General features: G+C 34.6%; 1 protein-coding gene across 5 annotated transcripts in view; it reads left to right on the top strand.

Annotated features, from left to right (window-relative positions):
• Positions 1 to 17,876, top strand: part of FZD3 (frizzled class receptor 3) — a 71,697-nt gene that overhangs the window by 34,827 nt on the left and 18,994 nt on the right. The window lies entirely within an intron of this gene.

Below are 17,876 nucleotides of genomic sequence, written 5' to 3'. Positions count from 1 at the left end.
ATACCCCAAAGTGAAACTGTTGCATTGTAAGATACCGACATCTCAAGTGATTATTTTAATTTATACTCAGTAGAGTATTAGTTTGATAAGGTTGAATATGTTTTCATGTGTTTATTGACCAGTTGGGGTTTCTCTTCCATGATTTGCCTATTTGTTACCTTTGTCTATTACTCTGTTAGGTTATTTGCCTTTCATTGTTGTAATTTAAATATTCTTGGCATTAATTCTTTGTCAGTTATTTGTATAGCAGATATCGTGTCCTGCTCTGTAGCTTGTCTTTTAACTTTGTGTTTTCTTTGTCGTTTGTATTTTAAGAAATCCTTCCCTGCCTCTAAAAGTCGTAAAAGTGGTCTGCCATTATTTTTTCTAGCAGTTTTTAAAACTCGATTTTTTTGATTCATAGCTCTAATTCCTTGAAATTAATTTTTGTCTGTGTTATTAGTTACATGATTTTATTTTTCCATATAAATAAGCAGTATGCTTTCTGTACCATTTATCAACTAGCCCTTCTGAATTGTCATAGACAAGTTGCCTTTTTAGGTTCTCTCTTTTTTTCCATTGGTCTATTTACATAACTTTGTGTCAGTTCTACATTTTACCTACGTTCTTGTTCTTCAAAATTATTTTAACCATTCTTTGCACTTTTCTAGATGACTTTTAGAATCAATTAATCCATGAAAAACACTGTTGGGATTTGAACTTGTTCGTGATTTTAAATGAATCTGGAGAAAATTGCCATTTTTGTAATACTGAGTTAATATATTTTTGTTTATGTATTCATTCATTTGTTCCTAGGTACCTTAAGTTTTTGTTGCAATTGTAAATGAGATCTTTTCTCTGTTACATTTTTTAATTGGTTATTGCTGGTGTGCAAGAATGCCATTGATTGATTTTTGCGTATCGATCTTACATTGAGCATCTCTGCTAACGTCTTTTATTAGTTCTAATTGTGTATGGACTCTCTTAGATATTCTTTGTAGAAATCCTGTTGTTTGCAAATAAGGCCAGCTTTGTCTCTTGCTTGCTTTTCAGTTCTTATATTTTATTTAAGATTTTTGCATCTACAGTAGTCCCCCCTTATCTGCAGGGGATATGTTCCAAGACTGCCAGTGGATGCTTAAAACCACGGATAGTACCAAACCTTATATATACAGTTTTTTCCTATACATACATACCTATGATAAAGTTTAATTTATATAAATTAGGAACAGTAAGAGATTAATGACAATAGCTAGTAATAAAATAGAACAATTACAACAATTACTCAGCTTTTCACTTAAAGGAAACACTTTACAGCTTCTCTTCATTCAGCATATTTGAATTGCCAGGATCACTACTCTTGCACTTTGGTGCCATTAAGTAAAATTAGGGTTACTTGAACACAAGCTCTGTAATACCAAGACTGTCTATAACCCAGATGGCTACTAAGTGACCAGTGGGTGGGAACACTGGACAAAGGGATGAGTCGTGTCCCCAGTGGGATGGAGCAGGACAGTGTGAAATTTTATCACGCTACTCAGAACAGCGTGCAAGTGAAGACTTACGAATTGTTTATTTCTGGAATTTTCTATGTAATATTTTTGGACTGTGGCTGACCACAGGTAATTGGGACCAAGGATAAGGGCGGGGGCTGGCTCATGAGTGAGATAGATTGTGAAAAAAAATTTCTGTATTGTCCTTGTCTAGTTTGGGTGTCAGCAAAATACAGCCCCCCCAAACTAGAGCCCACTGACATAGGGCCAGCTACCTGGCTGTGTGTGTGTGTGTTTGTTTTTAATTGTAATTTAAATATTCTTGGCATATGGGGTAAAATATCCCCTATAAATGGTAACAAAATTTACCATGTTAACCATTTTTAAGTGTATAGTTCTATGGCATTACGTATACTCACGTTGTGCAACCACCAACACCGTCCATCTCCAGAAACTTTTTCATCTTAAACTGAAACTGCCCATTAGCCCATAACTCCCTTTTCCTCCCGGCCTCCCAGCCTCTAGGAACCACATTCTAGTTTATGTCTCTATGAGTTTGTCTACAGGCCTATCTTGGGGATATTGTGGGTCAGGTTCCAGACCACTGCAATACAGCAGATGTAAAGCAAATACTGCAATAACTCAAGTCACAAATTTTTTGGTTTCCCTGTACATATAAAAGTTATATTTACACTATACTGTAGGTCTGTTAAGTGCAACAGCATTAGGTCTAAAATAAAAACAATGTACATACCTTAATTTTAAAATGTTTTATTGCCAAAAAAATGCTGTCACCTGAGCCTTCAGCTAGTTGTAATCTTTTTGCTTCTGGAGGGTCTTATGTTCACTTTGTAAATAAACACATGATCTGCAAAGCGCAGTAAAGCAAAGGGCAATAAACTGAGGCATGCCTGTACTCCACGTGCCTCGTGTAAGTGGAATCGTACAGTATTTGTCCTACTTTAATTTTTTTTTTAATCTTCTAATATTAGAATTTATTTTTTTTAAGATTTTATTGGGGAAGGGGAACAGGACTTTATTGGGGAACACTGTACTTCCAGGCCTTTTTTTCCAAGTCAAGTTGTTGTCCTTTCAATCTCAGTTGTGGAGGGTGCTGTTCAGCTTCAAGTTGTTGTTCTTTCAGTCTTAGTTGTGGAGGGCGCAGCTCAGTTCCAGGTCCAGTTGCGATTGCTAGTTGCAGGGGGCACAGCACACCATCCCCTGCAGGACTCGAGGAGTTGAACTGGCAACCTTGTGGTTGAGAGCCCACTGGCCCATGTGGGAATCGAACCGGCAGCCTTCGGAGTTAGGAGCATGGAGCTCTAACCGCCTGAGTCACTGGGCCGGCCCCTAATGTTAGAATTTTAGTATTCGTTTTCATTCACAATTTTACTTAGAGGACTCTTATACAGACGTGAATTGAGCACAGAGATATTGAGTTCCTATTTGAAGTAATATCCACACATAATTGAACAAGATTTGGCCATCGCTGAGCTTGCCTGAAAGAATACTTAGCAGGCTCTGATGATAATTTCTAATGAGAAATTTTTAAAATGTATTAAGCAGTGATGTTATCTTTAGAGTAGCCTCCTAGGTGACTTAGAGAATAATGTTGGAATATGTTTGCTTAAACATCAGTGAGGTTGCTTTACAGTTGTTTCTCATATTACTGAAACTTTCAAATATTTGAAAAATCAGTTTGTGAAGTAGTTGATCATGTTGTTTCAAAATACCAGTTGGGTTTAATGCAAATGGCATGTATTTAATAAGTCCCTAATTTGAAGAAAAATGGGCTTGTATAAAGGATTCAAAAATATTTAACATGATGTCCTTGCTGAAAACAGAAATTCACTGCTTAGATTTTTAAAATGTTTTATACCAACTGATTTTAGCAAGAACACTTTTTAAAAATATGTATTAAAACTTGAGAAAGTAATATTTAATGCCTGAATCCAGAATTAATTATGAAATATGGCCCAAGTTGTCAGAATAATGTATATTTTACAGCTTAATATCAGAAAAGCTTATTCCTAGAATACATTTCCATTTGATGTATCATTTAGCATATTAGTGATTTTCCAGGTACTTGACTTTTTTTTCCTTACAAAGTGATTTCCTCTATTTAGTGCCTTCTAAGATGCTCAAAGCATTTTATGAAGGTGTTACAGGTCTCAGAGGTTGTTGATATTTCTAGAAAAGCATTTGAGTATAACACATTGATTAAAAACATTGGCTATAAAGTCAGACAGGTGGGGTTTATGTCCTGTCTCTAACATTCTGAGCCTTAGTTTCCCAACGTAAAATGCAGGAAATAATATGTTACATACAGTGATATCTACCTTATGGGTGGCTATGAAGATTAAATGAGATAATATATTAAACCTCTTACGAGGGTGCCTCGCACAAAGGAAAATTTTAATATTAAATTCTGTTGCTACAGGTACATACTTTAAAAAGGATTATCTCTATATATTCTGTAGTAGAATCATAATTTCTTTCATTTAAACATGATTTTTAAAAGAACACATTTCCTTTCCTAAAGTACCCTTTTATTTCATCTCTTTCATTTGTCTAATCCACTGCTATATGTCCCAAAGAATTTTGATGCTAGAACATGTTTTTCAGTAATAGAAATGGGTTACCATAGTACAAACAGCTTAGCTAAGACTATCACATTCACATTGCAGCCATTTGTAGAATTCTCAAAAACAATTATTTTTATAGAAAATAAAAAACATTATTTGCGTTCTTTCAGCACACAAGGCAACCCATCTGTTGTTTTATCTAGTTTTGATTCAGAAAAACACAAAAATAGCAGAATAACATCAAATCTAACTTACGATGTTAACTTCATTTTCTGATGAGTGCTTCTCTTTGCCAGACAATTCCAAAAGGAATCAGCATTGTTTATGGGTATGTTTTACACTTCCAACATTAGCAACAGTAAATATTTCTGTATAAATATATAGTGCTAGTAATCTTTTTTTCCTGCTACTAATATTTAAAGTGGTTAAATATCCTGCCTGTGACTTCTTAGCACCAAATCAATTCTTCCTCAAAATTGTTTAGGGTCTATAACAGAGGAAGAGTAAGAATTCCCTGAAAAAATATTCTAAATCTCTTGTTTTGTAGGAAAATATTATATTACAGAAATACAGAATATTAAAGAAATTTATAGCAAACTGAATACTATTACGTGTAGGTGGTAAAATGCTGTCAAATGGCCCTTTTGGATAAATACATTAGAACATACAAATTAGTAATATTATTCTGGCTTCTTTTAAACAGAGTAGCCTAAGCCATAAGTTAAATTTAAATCTTAACTGCAGATGTATCTGGTGGACAAATAAATGGTTTACACATTTTAGGAAAAAATTCAATGTATTTGCCACGATCTACAGCAGGGCAACAGCAAACTTTGTGTAAAAGGTCAGATAGTAAATGTTCAAGGCTTTGCCTGCCGTATGGTTTTAGTTGCAACTACTCAGCTCTGCTGGTGTAATACAAAAGCAGCCATAGATGATATATAAGCAAATTAAATTGTTCCAATAAACTTTATTTACAAAAACAGTTGTAGCAGATTTGGGCTACAGGCTGTAGTTTGCCAACCTACTGTTATATAGCAAGCATTGTTCTATATCACCTTTGAAAATTCTTTCATAACAGCAGTTGGTGGCCTGTGGCATTTTTCTGTCCCGTGTAAATTGTCACTTTCATTCTCATTACTACTTTTGAGGATCGTCATTTTACTCTATTGCATAATGGTATTAAAATAATATCTAGTACTATTCTATTACAATAAGTAAATAAAAATACATATCGTACATCACTATAATAAAGACGTGCCAGTAAATCTTATTTCCAACAGTCTTTGAAATCATCACCACACCAACTTAAGTAAATAATTTCAGTAGTTTATGGGAATGGTAAAATAGAAGCAACATAATATAAATCACAGAAGCTTCTAGTTACTTCTGAGTACTATGCACCAGGTTCTGTACGCAGCAACTTATATACATTATCTCATTTAATTTTCACAATAGCCCAGTAAGTTAGATTGTACTCAGTTTACAAATGAGGAAACTGAGTCTCATAATTATACAATATACAATATATATATTATACAATATAGTTTATCCAAATTCATACAGTAAGTGACAGAGAGCTGGGATATGAATTGTCTTTGAATGTAGGATATGAAACCTACATTCTTACAATTACTTCATCCCTCTTGTGCAGAAAACACTGGTCTGAGTATTTGGGAGACACACCCTAGACCTGACTAGTTTTGTCTTCAGTCACTCAGTTTATAATTTCTTTGTCTCTAAAATTAGGGGAATTGATTTGAATAATCTCTAAGGTTCTCCTCAAGCCTAATATAAAATGAATCTAGAAACCTTTCTCCCATAAGCCACAGTTTATTTTTTCCCTTCCTTTATAAAACTCATTAACACAACAGCCATTTATTTTATATCTGCCCTTCTGGCGTATTGACGATTGTTGAAGAAGCAAGAGAGACTAAGACACAGCTCCTATCTTGAAGGAGTTAATAGTCTGGAAATAAGGTAATTCTGTGATGAAAGTACAATTTTTTATGAGTTCTTACTCTTTTGTTCCTTTAAAAAATATGGTGAAACCTAGTGAAAACACTTTAAAGATTATGATATTGATTATACTATGGCTAAAAATGTAAAGTTGTTTATTAGTTAAGTATACAAAGATTAATTTAGAAGAATACATTTATTTTTCTAGCACTTCCAATGAAAATTCTTCATAGCCAAGTTAAAGTATGTCTTTTTATGAGTAGGAAAAGCCTCCCTGATGCCCTAGAGTTTAAAAGTGACCAGATAATCACTCTAACAATTTCCTAAGTAGATGTGTCGTCTTTACCTTTAAATAAAACATAGCATTTTAATCCCAAAAGGTAACTATGGAAAAATAAAAATAAGTGATGTTTTAAAATTACCACCAAATACAGTATTGCATGCAAATACAAGTTCCTATGTGAACATTATAGTATGTTTTGCATATTTGATGGAAAGAGAATGGTGGCTACAATTCTGAAACCCAAATCCTTGACTAGTTGCATACAGTGCTTTCTTTCAAAACACACACAGAGAGAGAGAGAGAGAGAGAGAGAGAGAGAGAGAGAGACTGTCTGTCTAGAGGAGTTCCTCTTCCCTTTTTTAACAAAAGAAAGGCCAAAAATTGCCTGTTTTATACATTTTGTCCTAGGTCTACTTCTGGTCTTGGCCCTATCTGAGGCTTACTGCTTGCACCATAATTGGAGAAAGTGAGTGCTGATGTGAAAGTGATACTTCTTCTCCCTAAGGCCTAAAGCTGAGCCTCATAAGCCACCCTTTTCCGTTCCTCCTTTGTCCCAGGCCCCTCCCTAATTCTAGCAGGCCTCGCGAGGGAAGGGACACGTTAGCAAGGGAAGGGAGAGGAGGAGGGTGATTAAGAGTTTTCACTCAGTCCTTTACAGTTCTTTTCCTCCTCCTACAAAACACCCATGTGTTGGTACAGTGGCTTGTTTGTCCTCTTGGACGACTCCATTTTGTTCTTGGCCCACTCTGAACACCTCGCTGTCAAGAGGTAGAGCCAGGAGGTGACACTGAGCTCCTTCTGATACTAGAGCCATAAACAGGTACCAGTTATGCTCAGAATAACTGACTTCAGATTAGCTGGCTTGCTGGGTTAGAAGATACTTCCCCGGACGTCTATAAAATTAACTGATGCGCAGTGCCTGTGGGATGCTTGGGGTAAAAGGCTGGCTGGAGTGCCTGCGCACTCCTCTTCTTGCCAGTAGTTATGTGTTAATGGTGTTCGTTATGTCTACTCTGAGTTTATTGTTTATTCTAAAATCTGTTTATATCAGTAGTATGTGTTGCTTCAATACAGAATTGAGTTAAATTTTTGGTAAACCAATGAAGTATGGGTTGGAAAAAAAAGCATTGTTATCGTGAAAACTAAGTTGATTGCTTTGGAAAGACTCAAGTTGGTTTTTTTTTTTAAAGATTATTATTGAAGTTGGTATGGGAATGATGAGTTGTCAAAGATTTGGTTGAGGAGATTGTAAAAATAGGATTTTGATTTTGATTGCTTTGTAAGTATTTGGGTTTTCTGTTCACTTTAAATAAATAGAAACTGGAAATCATGGATGACGAATAAACATGCAAGAAAAAACTGGAATCCTAATTAGCAGACCAGCAATCAAAAGGCTTGCCCTTAATCAGATGAGTAACTATTTTAAGTGAAAATGAATATGGGGGCGGGGGTTTTGTGTGTGTGATTTTTCTGCTTTACGTGGGCTTTTTTCTTTTTCCCCTGCTAACCACCTGCCTGATCACATCAAATATGAAATCTTCCGTTTTATTTCCTGTGATGAATACAAATGTTCTGTCAGTGACTTTACAAACTGCGTTAAGATCACTGAGTTTGCTAATAAGTTTGCTAAAGAAAGCTAAGAAGTTTGTCTCAAAGTAGAACATTAGGAAAATAATACACTCAAGTTCCGTTCTGACAATATGCCTTCTGACAGTGTCTGAATAGGGACATCAACAATTGAAGTCTGGACCGATAAAATCTGGAAAGAACACACTATTTGAGATGTCAAGGATCTTACATGATTTAGGGGAGATCTCCAAAGAGTGCCCCACTTCAAAAATAACTATGAAGTGGAGCCAGCACAATAAGCATCTAGGGCTGGTCATGCAGCGGCTGTCAGGCAGCTGGGAGGGGACAGGTCACTGAGGTATGGTTGCTGTTGGTGGAAATGGAGACTTGGGCCAGCTGGAAAATTGGGAAAGAGAGCCAGGAACCCCATTGCGAGCCTAAATCACCAGTGTTAGGCTGAAGTATTTCCAGGTTAGTTGTACCTCCTGGCAATCAGCAGAAGCAAATTCCTTCTGCAGGATTCCCACTGAATTGATTAACCAAATAGCTCACAATATAATGCCACCAAACATATGTGAAAACAAGCGACTGTGAATGCGAGTCATTGGACATAACAACGTCAGACTTAGAACTGCAGGTATGGAAATTGTCAGATACTGAATAATAGACAAAGATGTAATATTTGTGAAATAACAGATACAGTGACAAAGTTTACCAATCTGTAAGAAATTACTTGGAATAAATAACAGTGTTTTAAAAAATTGTATTTCTAGAAACAATTTTAGAAATAGAAACTCTAATTTTTGAAACATAAAACAGTTTATACCGCTGTTGGAAGAGAAATTGAATGAACTAGTATATGTAGGTGAAAATAAAGTTATCCAGAGTGCAGCAAGAGACACGAGGAAAATATGAAAGTGATGTTAAGAGAAATGATGGACAGAATGAGAGGGTCTAATCCTAAGAGTCCCAGGAGGAAGAAAGTGAGAGAATGTAGGAGAAACTATTTAAAGAGATAATGGCTGCACATTTTCTAAAACTGCTGAACACATGAATTTACAGATCAAGGAGGCACTACATACCCCTAGGAGGATAAATAAAAAGAAATCCACAGTTTGGTGAAACTGCACAACACCCTAGATAAAAATCTTGAAAGCAGTCTCAAAGAAAGGAGGTCATCTAAAAAGACCAACAGTTAAAATGACAGCAGAGCACTCAACAAAAGTGAAAACCAGACGACAGTGTATTATCTTTAAAATACTGAGAGAAAAAAACTTTTCAACCAGAAAATCGTACCTTGTGAAACATGTGGTAGACATGGAGACACACTGCCAGATCTCCTGCAAAGAAAGACTTGCTGCTCGGCTGCAGACATGTGGTCAGCAGACACCCTTCGGCCACAGAGAGCTGCCTTATCTGAGGTGATGCCCTTCCCGGGGCTGCCTGCAACCAGCAGTTGTTCGATGGGCTAAGAAGGCCTGGCTGTTGGCCCAGCCTGAGACCCTCTGAAGGTCACTATTTGCTCCAGAACTCCCTACCTGTTTGGCAGAGGCTTTTCTGAACGCAGGGCAGGTCGGCTTCCTCCTTTGCCCACTCCCTTTCCTTCACAGATACTATTTGCTGATAAACATCTTACACTCCAAACTTCATCTCTGCATCTTCTGGAGAACTCAACCTGTTCTCAAGAACATGGATGAAATAAATCCATTTCCATTTAAACAAAAATCCAGAGTTTATCACCAAGAGACTTGTACTTAAGGAACTTCTCGAGGTTGTATTTGAAGAAGAATGAAAATGATCTCTGAAGGAAAGTAGGAGGTGAAAGAAGAAATGGTGAAATAAAGTAAACATGTATATAAAGCTAAACAAATATTTCTATAAAATACTAATCATAATGTAATTTGTGTGTTTAAAAAATACACTTAAAATCCAGTAGGAAAAAAACATGACAAAATGTATGTATAGACAAGAATTGGGTTAATGCTGGAATCAGTGAGTTTCGTAAGAAATCGGTTAATGGTGATCTAGAAACCCTTACCAAATGCTCTTCCCCACCATCCGTTTCTTTTTGCTGTCTCCCCATCATAGGCCTCTTGTTATTTAGGGTTTTTAGAATTCTGATTGTTTTTTAATTTAATTTTTTGAACAGGTGATGTCTTAGCATGATTTATGTTAAAAATATATAGTGAAAAGCATTATTCCTTCTCTTATCCTCATATTCTCAATTTTCACCCCTTCTCCATCACCTCCAGTAACCACTATATACAGTTTCTTTTTAATTTATTGGGGTGACAATTGTTAGTAAAATTACATAGATTTCAGGTGTAGTTTCTTATATATCCAGTTACTTTTCTGTAAGATTGTTCTGAGAAATAAATCACAATATACTTAAAAGAACCCAGCATACAGTAGGAGGTCACTAAATTTAATTCCCATCTTTTCATAACCATTTATGACCTTAAGACCCAGAAAGGATAGTTAACCATGTATTTTGCTACTGAATGTCGTAACTTTTGCTTTATACCTGTAAACATAAATTAGAACCGTAAAACCATGTTTTATGCATGTCATATTCTTAATGAAAAGTTCGGAGAGCTTTCCTAGCCTTGATCTAAAACTAATTGAAAAAGCAAAACAACATTATTTGATATTTGTATATATTGTGAAATGATCACCATACTAAGTCTAGTTAACATCCATTACCATACACAGCTACAAAACTTTTTTTCCTATGATAAGAAATTCTAAGATTTACTCTCTTAGCAACTTTCAGATATACTATGCAGTATTAACTATAGTCACCATGCTGTACATTACACCCCCATGACTTATTTGATAACTAGAAGTTTGTACCTTTTGACCACCTTAACCCATTTCTCCTACCCCCTGCCTCTGGCCCATCAATCTGTTCTCTGTATCTATGAACTAGGTTTTTTTTGTTTTATTTTGGTTTACATTCCACATATAAATGAGATCATAAAGTATTTGTCTTTCTGACTTATTTCACTTAACATAATATCCTCTAGGTACATCTATATTATTGCAAATATCAGGATTTCCCTTTTTATGGCTGAATAATATTCCATGGTGTGTGTGTGTGTGTGTGTGTGTGTGCGTGCGTGCGTGCGTGCGCGTGTGCACGCGTGCACAGTGAATTAGTATTTTCATTTTCTTTGAATGCATTCCCAGAAGTGGAATTGGTGAGTCATATGGTGGTTCCATTTTTTATTTTTTGAGGAACCTCCATACTGTTTTCCATAGTGGCTGCACCAATTTACATTCTCACCAACAATGCACAAGGGTTCCCTTTTGTCTGCATCCTCGCCAATACTTGTTATTTCTTGTCTTTAATAATAGCCATTCTAACACATGGGAAGGAGATATCTCCCTATGATTTGATTTACATTTGATTAGAGATGTTGTGTGCCTTTTCATATACCTGTTGGCCATATGTATCTCTGGAAACATACCTGCCTATTCAGATCTTCTGCCCATTTTTTTTATCAGATGGATTATTTTTTGCTATTGAGTTGTATGAATTCTGTATATATTTTGAATATTAACTGCTCATGAGATGCATGGTTTGCAAATATTTTCTCCCATTGACTGGGATTAATTTTTTGTTTTGTTGATGGTTTCCTTTGCTATGAAGAAGTTATTAGTTTGATGTAGTTCTACTTGTTTATTTTTGCTTTCGTTGCTTTTGCTTTTGGTGTCAGATCCAAAAATTATTGCCAAGACTGATGTCAAGGAGCTTACTGCCTATGTTTGCTTCTAGGAGTTTTGTGGGTTCAGATCTTACACCTCAAGTCTTTTATCCAGTTTGAGTTAATTTTTGTGAATGGTGTAAGAATGGTCCAGTTTCTTTTCTTTTTTTTTTTTTGCATATGACTGTCCCGTTTTCCCAGCACCATTTATTTGAAGAGATTGTCCTTTCCCCATTGTATATTCTTGGCTCCTTTGTTGTAAATTAATTGATCATGTATACATGGGTTAATTTCTGGGGTCTGTTCCATTGATCTATGTGTCTATTTTTATGCAATACCATACTGTTTTGATTACTATAGCTTTGTAACAGAGTTTGAAATCAGAGAGTGTAATGCCTCCAGCTTTGTTGTTCTTTCTCAAGATTGCTTTAGCTATATGGAGTCTTTTTGTAGTTCCATACAAATTTTAGGATTGCTTGTTCTATTTCTGTGAAAAATGCCATTGGAACTTTGATGGGGATTGCGTTGAATTTGTAAGATTGCTTTGGGAAGTGTGGACCTTTTAACAATATTCTAATCCATGAGCATGAAATCTTCCCATTTATTTGTATCTTCTTCATTAATGTCTTATTGTAGTAAACCATGAGATTGCAAAACAATTTTGAAGAGTTTCAAAGAACTCGTTTCTGAATGTGGTCTATCCCCTAAATAGTTTTTACAGGGCTGAGGAAATTGATCTGCTGTGGTAATGCTTGGCAAAGTGTAAACCATATTTTCTGTTTCATTCTATACTTAATAACAAACTAATTTAAAAAAAAGTTTTCTAATTATTCTGCAGTTCATGTTTGGAAGAGAGAATGGAACTTTTCAAAATGATCTACCTTTCATTTGATTTGTTTTGGGGAAAAACCAATAGTTTATTTTTTTTAATCCAAGAAAAGAAAGGTTATGCTTTTTACATGGTGAATGAGTATCATTATACTGTGAAGGATGTTCAGAGTTCTTTACATGCATCAAGATAAAGCATAAATTCCAGAGTTTTTAATTACTTGTTTCCCAGTTATTGCATTCATTATTGTAAAGTGTATGTGTATAATATACTGTTCCATTTTCTAGTTATTTCTAGTTCATAAAGCTAAAGTGACAGTGATGATCATTTTTTTCCTCAGGTATAATTTGGATGAAAGTTCAAGGTGTTGCCCTTTGCTTAATCAAATGTAACTTCTGAAGGAGTGAAAATTTCTATTTCTTAATACCATCAAAGCAAAGGAATTATAGAATAGAATTGAGATAACTGTTATTTCTGTTTTCTTTTTAAGTTCTTGAGTGAATTTTGGTGTTAAGCCTTTTCTTACCTTATTTGTGAATTTTCTGTGAGGTTAATTTAATAATAGGCACAATATATCCAGATGTCATGATAAATCTTTGTGATGATATTCTCTGGTTAGTTCTCTGAGCATTATGCTCGGTATCAATCAATTCCTTACTAACCAGGCAAGCTCTGCTTTATTTCCTGTCATTTTACTCATCAAGCCATTTTCTCATCTCTGCCTATCTAGTCTCTTACGTGGGAAGCTGTGTGTTCCTTAAAGGGTGGGATAAAAATTTGTTCTTTAATTTTTTTTTTAACCTAAAAGTTGACATCACACAGAGTTTTACAGCAGTCACTGGTCAAGTTAATTAGGATGTAAATTGTTTAACTTTCCTTATTGCCATTAGCCATTCTTGAATTTAGAACAAAGAATTCTTTTAAAGAGGTAGTCTCTGTGTTTGGAAAAGAAAAGGCGATTATTTGCAAAATATTTGAAATGTGGGGTTTGTATATTATGATTTTCTCTAATGATTGAAGGAAAGCTTAGGAATTGAAACCCCAGCTTAACATACTTATTTTTCACAGGTGGGCCAGTGAAATTGGTGGGCCAGTTATGGGAGAAGATAAATTTAGAGAGTAAAAGGAAGACATATACATACAGATCTAGTTAAGTGAATTACTTTCTAGCGCTTTACTTTGTTTAACCTATCGAGAGATGCTTTAATTTAAAAACTATTGCCTCCTTGAGCGGAACGAAGTATGTTGTAATTGTGGGAGCCCTGATTTTCTTTTTGTCCTTTCTTTCTAAAAGGTATTATAAATGTTTCTGACATACAGATACGTATTAAGAATAATAATGCACATTGAACACCAATAGATCTACCATCCGTTTAATGAAGAAAACACCAACAAAACACGAGGTCCCCTTCAGTGATCTAATCTCCCTTCTAAACTATCATCCCAAATTTGGTGTTTTGTGTATTTACTTATGTATTTACTCATATGTATTTTACTAAATCATATATAGTATTTAAGTATTTTAAAACTTTGTAGTGTCAAATCTGTGTGTATTTTTTGCAGCTTGTTTTGTCATTCATTATGTTTGTGAGATTTGTCTATGGTAATATGTATGTGTTTATTTGCTTTCTCTGCTGTTCAGCATTCTATTGTATGAATATATCACATTTGTTTATCTGTTTTACTCTTAATGAATATTTAGGTTGTACCTTGTTTTTCCTGTTATAAATAATGACGCTATGAATATTTTTATGCATCCAGGTGAGTTTCTCTGTTAATATATACCTAAAAATGGAATTGTTGGGTCATAAAATATACTTGCATGAATCTTTCACTTTACCAGACGTTGCCAGATTGCTTTCCAAAGCTGTTGAAGCAATTTAGAACCCCATATGAAAGTACAGAGATTTCTTGTTCTACATCCGCACCATAACTTGGTATCATCAGACTTTTTAATTTTTGCCAGTCTTATTGGCAGTCCTCATTGGCAGCTATTTTAATTTGTATTTCCATGATTGCTAGTGAGATTGAACTTCTTTTCTCATGTTTATTAGCTATTTAGGTTTCCTCTTCTGTGAATTGCTTGTTTATACAGACACAAAGATATACACACATATTCTTTATCAGTTCTGTGCATTACATAGATCTAGCATGGCTTTTCACTTTTTAAATCATGCCTTTTGATGAGCAGAATTGAAAAATTTTTGTGTATTACTTACCCATCGTTTTCTTTTTTCTTTTTAAATTGTATCTAAGAAATCTCTACTCCAAGTTCGTAAAAAATCTTCTTCTGCAGTTTTAAAGTTCTGCTTTTCAGATGTGGGTTTTTAATCTATAGAATTTATTTTCTATAGAAAAAAATTACCATTTTTAAAAGTTACCATATTTTAAAAAGTACCATTTTAAAAATATGTAGATATCCAGTTGGCACCATTTAATGACTAGTCCATCTTTTCTCCACTGATTTGTAATGCTACTTCTGTCATATCAAGTTTCCATATGTGAAAGTTATTTTGCAATTCTTTTCCATGGTCTGTTTTCTGCCCTTGTTTAATCTTCTATCGTTGTCTTAATTACGATAGCATTATGATAGCTCTTTATATCTGATAGGGTGATTGGGTGACTTTTCAAAGCAGAATAAAAGTAAAGGCAGATAAAGCAATATAGTATAGTAAGTGCAAAAAAAATTGGAATCAGAAGACCTCCATTTTAGAACTGTTGTTGCTTATCAACATGACAGATTCTGCATGAGTCTGATACAATAGTTTATTTTTATGAAGGTTTAAATGACCAGAGGCTCAATATAAGCCAAACTTTTTGTAATTAATCTATTTTTTAAAATGAAAGCAACACTAATACAATATGTGTCTCCATTAGTAAAATATAGATTCTGCATGATTGGGAAAAAAGCCAAGGACTCTGCCAACTTGATTCAAAGCCAAAGTCTCAGAAATAAGAATTAAATGTAGGACACCACAATAACCATAAATATGCCTTTGGTGGTTTTCCTTTTTTGCAATGCTTTTTTCCCTTTTAGCATGAATAGTTTTTTTCTATTTAATTAAAAAGAATTTAAGCCCCAGGGTCGTTGGTGGATTATGGATGTAAGTTGGAAAAACAAAACATTGGAAAATATTTTCCATATTGTGATTGAATAAAATCATATTGCAAAATTCTGTGGATTAAAATTAGAGTGTTGTCAGTGGAGCTCAGTTGTTCAGATGATAGAATGTACGCGGTACACAGTTAGCCAGGCTGACGTGGAAGAAGGACAATAATCAAGATACAAGGCTTACAGTGAATGCTGATTGTCTCCCTTCTCTGCCTCGATTGCCTTCATTTATGGATTTTAGTCTCTTCTGAGACAGTCGTGCTCCATGCACCACATGTTTGAGCATTTATTAGGTGTCAAGCACAGTTCTGAGAACTTGACATGTTTCAACCTTTTATATGCTACATATGTCTGTTTCTTCATATTATGTGAAAATCTGTCTTTAAGAAGTAATGTGCCATAATAGAGAATGTAAGGAAGTCACCAGACAATGTTTGTGCGTGTGTGTGTGTTTGTGCGTTTTTGTGTGTGTGTGTATATGTGTTTGTGTATAAATGCAGAACATAAATCTTGGACATTGATTCATTTGTAATTCATCATCATGCTTTCTGTCTCGTTGACCACTAATCTAGATAGCTTGCTTTACATACTTATGATATTCACTATATGCTATATATTAAATATCAATATAATTTTTGAAAATTTCTTAGAGCAATTTATTTGTAGAACGTTTATTGATATGTCTACCATAATCCATTTCAATTGTATCACATGAGCTTTTGGCATTCTATTAACATTGTAAAAGTTTACCTGGTTAAATATGTTTTGTAAGTATTGGTTATACTCATATACATATAGTTTTGTCCACTTTTAAATATTCCAAAATATCAAGAAAAAATTATTGTAAAACATGCTCAGAGTAAAAACACGTCTCCCCAACAATGTAACCACTATTTATACTTTCCTGTATATTTTTCTAACATTTTGGTAGCTGCTCTTTGGAGATATATAACCCCAAGGCGGCTATGCCAAGTTCTCTTAGAATGCTTGCTCTGGGAGAAGCCAGCCTCTAGTAACCACAAGGTGTGTGGAATTCCAAGCTAGTAATAAGCTATATGGAAAGGCTGAATGAAGATGGAGAGGGAAGTAGGGAGAGAGAGAGCCCCAGCCTGCTTCCGCCTTTTCCAGCAGTCCTAGCTGAGCTATGTATAAATAATGTTATAGATATTACATTCAATTTAAAAAGATAAATGTGATCATATTTGACATGTTAGTCTACATCTATTAGAGCACTATATGTACTGACTCACAGAGGCTCACAAGCAACAATTGTGTGCATCTCTTCATGACTTCATATTTAGTGATATCACCTTGGTAGCTTGAGAATAGCCATAGTTAGTGTGTTACACCACAGAAATGGGCAGAATCAGAAACCAGGGCTCTCCTCCATCCAGAAAGCCAGCTGTTAAATATTTACTAGCCCACTACTGTCTGTATCTTACTTTTTTCACTTTATTATTTTTGAGTAGCTGCTTATTTGGTTATTCGTATGTAGCATAATTTATTTAAACTATTCCCTATTATTGACCTATTATTTCTTTAGGATATATTTCTTGAGATAGAATTTCTCAAGAAATTCTTTAAATTTTTTCATAAGTATTACAAGATTGTGTACCAGAAAGTTGTATACCAACTGTATAAGTACCGTGTTTCCCCGAAAATAAGACTTAGTCGGACAATCAGCTCTAATGCGGCTTTTGGAGCAAACATTAATCAGTATAAACATTTATAATATAATTAATATAATATAATATAATATAATATAATATAATATAATACCGGGTCTTGTATTAATGTTTGCTCCAAAAGCCGCATTAGAGCTGATTGTTTGGCTAGGTCTTATTTTCGGGGAAACGCAGTATATATTTTAAATGTATGTATGTATGTATGTATGTGTTGACCACCTACTAGGTACCAGGAAATGGTCTAGGCTCTGGGGATAAAATAGTGGTGGTGGGGGAAAGCCTCCTCATGGCGTTTACATTTTTATGGGAGTAATCTATATACCACTTAAAAGAAGCTGTATAACCCAGACAGACAGACTTGAAAGAAATACATTGGTAAATAGGAAAAGATACACCTGGAAAATATGCTGATGTGATGAAGTGAAAAGCTGATGTGACAATATTAATGTCAGATAAAATACAGTTTAAGGTGAAGAGCATTAAAAAGGTAAAAAGAGCAGCTAGAGCATTATTGAATTTACATAACACCTCACGTAGGCCTGAAAATGAAACCTGACAGGATTAGAAGGAAAATAGATGAGTTCACAGTTATGTGAGAGCATACCTCTATTAAAATGGATAGGTAAACAGAAAATCAGTTAAGAATGTAGGGAAGATTTGAACAACACAACTAAT

Source organism: Rhinolophus sinicus, linkage group LG07 (genome assembly GCF_036562045.2).
Source record: "Rhinolophus sinicus isolate RSC01 linkage group LG07, ASM3656204v1, whole genome shotgun sequence".
Classification (NCBI taxonomy): Eukaryota; Metazoa; Chordata; class Mammalia; order Chiroptera; family Rhinolophidae; genus Rhinolophus; species Rhinolophus sinicus.
The sequence above is the reverse complement of the archived record's forward strand: the minus strand, read 5'-3'. Positions and strand labels throughout refer to the sequence as shown.